The 2,715-nt window shown below is 36.2% G+C and overlaps 1 protein-coding gene across 1 annotated transcript in view; it reads right to left on the bottom strand.

Moving 5' to 3' along the window:
- Positions 1-2,523: 2,523 nt before the first annotated feature.
- The window catches only part of mkrn2os.2 (MKRN2 opposite strand, tandem duplicate 2), a 4,320-nt gene continuing 4,128 nt past the window's right edge, over positions 2,524-2,715 (bottom strand). Inside the window, exon 4 of the mRNA XM_081357847.1 lies at positions 2,524-2,715. This exon is cut by the window's right edge and continues 373 nt beyond it. The gene's annotated coding sequence lies outside the window, so the exon portion shown is untranslated.

The following is a 2,715-nucleotide window of genomic DNA, read 5'->3' as shown; positions in this document are numbered from 1 at the left end:
AAAAATGTCACTTAGTCGCATAACATCGGTTAATGGAAACGCTGTCATTCCGAAAATAGATTTTTTTATCGACATTTAGAAAATATTGCAGAAGTTTTGCTGAAGTCTGTAATGGAAGCGCAGCTTGTGTGTCTCAGCGGTGTTCGGCAGAAGCGTCTCTACTAGTAGTGGACTGTAAGTTTCTCTGCTTCAAGAACAGCGCCGTTATTACTTCGCTAGAGAGAAACATCGTGTAGCTTTTAGGTTGTTACACTATTTTACTGATGAAATCGTTTCTGTGTGTGTGTGTGGTTTAGCGGGAAGAAAGAGTAAGTGCTTTCCATACATAATGAAACGTAATTTTGTGGCAAAAAAACATGGAAATAATGTTGTTTTTATCCTGTTGTTTACTATATGTGACCCTGGATCACAAAACTAGTCACATGTCGCACGGGCATATTTGTACGGGTCAAATTTATAGATTTTTCTTTTATGCCAAAAATCATGATGATATTAAGTAAAGATCATGTTCCATGAAGATATTTAGTAAATTTCCTACTGTAAATATATAAAACATGTATTTGTGTGAGTGAATGCAGCACTATCGCCAACATGAACAACTTTAAAGGAGATTTTCTCAATTTTTTTATTTTTTTGCTCCCTCAGATTCCAGATTTTCAATAGTTGTATCTCGACCAAATATTGTCCTATCCTAACAAACCACACATCAATGGAAAGCTTATTTATTCAGCTTTCATATGATGCATAAATGTAAAGAATTGTGGTCCAGGGTCACATATTTATTTGCTTGGTCTGTGTCGTTGTGAGTTGTGAACTGAAATCATTTGGCGAAGTGATATGGAACTGTGATGCGGTCAAAACCTGCCTGGAACTACTTTAGCTGTGCGTTTACCTGAAAACAGCTGCACACCTTATAATGTCTGTCAACCAATCAGAGTCAAGCATTAAACAGCGCTAGTGTACGCAGTGAGAATGGTTATGTGCAGGGCCGGCTCTAGCCCTTTGGTTGCCCTAGGCAAGATTGAGTTTTTGTGCCCCCCCAACCCCCCCACCCCCCCCCACCCCCCGCTCTTTATAAGAAAATAAGAAATAAGAAAATTGATAAGTGTCAAGCCTTTATTTGTTATAATTTTGATGATTATGGCTTACAGCTTATGAAAACCCCAAATTCAAAATCACAGAAAATTAGAATTGATATGAATTGATATGTCATAAGCTGTAAGCCATAACAAAGTCTTGAAATATCTCACTTTGCATGTAATGAGTCAATATAATATATTAGTTTCACCTTATAAGTTGAACTGAATAAGTTGAAATAAATTAACTTTTGCACGATATTCAAATTTTTCGAGTTTCACCTGTAGTCACTCCAACACTTCAACAAGCAAAATATTACTTAAATGATAAATTGCACTCTAATAAATTGCACATACAAAAATGCTACAAAGAATGTTCATTGATGAACAAACAAAAATGCTCTAATAGTCACTCCAACACTTCAACAAGCAAATTATGACTTGAAGAATCAACTGTAAATTGTTTATACACAAATTCTACAAAGAATGTTCAAGGATATTTGCCAAATTGGATTAATTTAAGCAAATTATGACCATTAAACTGGTTTAACTATACCTTCTACAAACAAATGTGCTATTATGGATTAATGTATGTACCACTACAAAATTTAAATATTTAAGTTCTTTTAGTTCTATCTCAAATAATAAAATATTTACAGTTGTTTCTCCTTTTTCTATTCACCTTCAAAGTAACTATAGCTAGCAAACTATAGCTTAGTGACAGCAATGAAACGTCCAATATTAGGTGATGTAGGCTACAATACTAAGTAAATTTATTTCATTGGACACCTTAATAGCTAAGATGAGAAGACTTACTCTATACTGAGCTTTATTTTTTATCTTCTTCCTTTCTCCGTTGTCGTCCCTGTGCACCAGAGGTTTAGACCGCTTCATTTTCGATCAACGCGCCAGCAGCTGAGCACTTCCCTAACGTAACGTAACGCAACCCTCCCGCCCCCCGCCAATCCAGAAATGGTCGACAAAAATCATAAATTCAATCTAATAATCAGGTTGACAAGTAATTAAACGTGTGGTTGAGGGGGCGCCCTTTGCCCTTTGATCATGTTTAACATGTTTTATTTCGCGTTTCGTTCTAATTTTATGATTAATATGGGAAGTAGATACAGTGCGTCCGCGCCCCAACACATTTGTCGCCCTAGGCAACCGCCTAGTTCGCCTATAGCAATCGCCGGCCCTGGTTATGTGGCCCGACAGTGGAGAAGCGGCTAAAATGTCTGCATGAATGTGAACAGAATTATAGACCAAAGACCCATTCACACCAACGACGACCATACTGATCAAGTAATTGTTTTAAAAATCTTAATTTAAAAGAATACATTTAATCATTTAGCAGACACTTTTATCCAAAGTGACTTACAAATGAGAAGAGCAATAGAACCAGTTAAACTAATAATAGGACAACAATATGTGAGTGCTGTGACCCGTCAGGTTGCTCTAACACAGTATATGTAATTTTGTTTTATTGAGATTCCGCATTACAGATATACCGATAACGACACATAGGTTAAACACATTCAGAATGATTTTTGATGAACTGATGAACGATAAAAACATTGACATCGTTCTCAGTGTCATCTAAACCGTACAGTGTTTCTGGAAGTGAAATATGTCTGACTTT

This window comes from Scardinius erythrophthalmus (genome assembly GCF_964197995.2).
Source record: "Scardinius erythrophthalmus genome assembly, chromosome: 25".
In the NCBI taxonomy this organism is placed as follows: Eukaryota; Metazoa; Chordata; class Actinopteri; order Cypriniformes; family Leuciscidae; genus Scardinius; species Scardinius erythrophthalmus.
The sequence above is the reverse complement of the archived record's forward strand: the minus strand, read 5'-3'. Positions and strand labels throughout refer to the sequence as shown.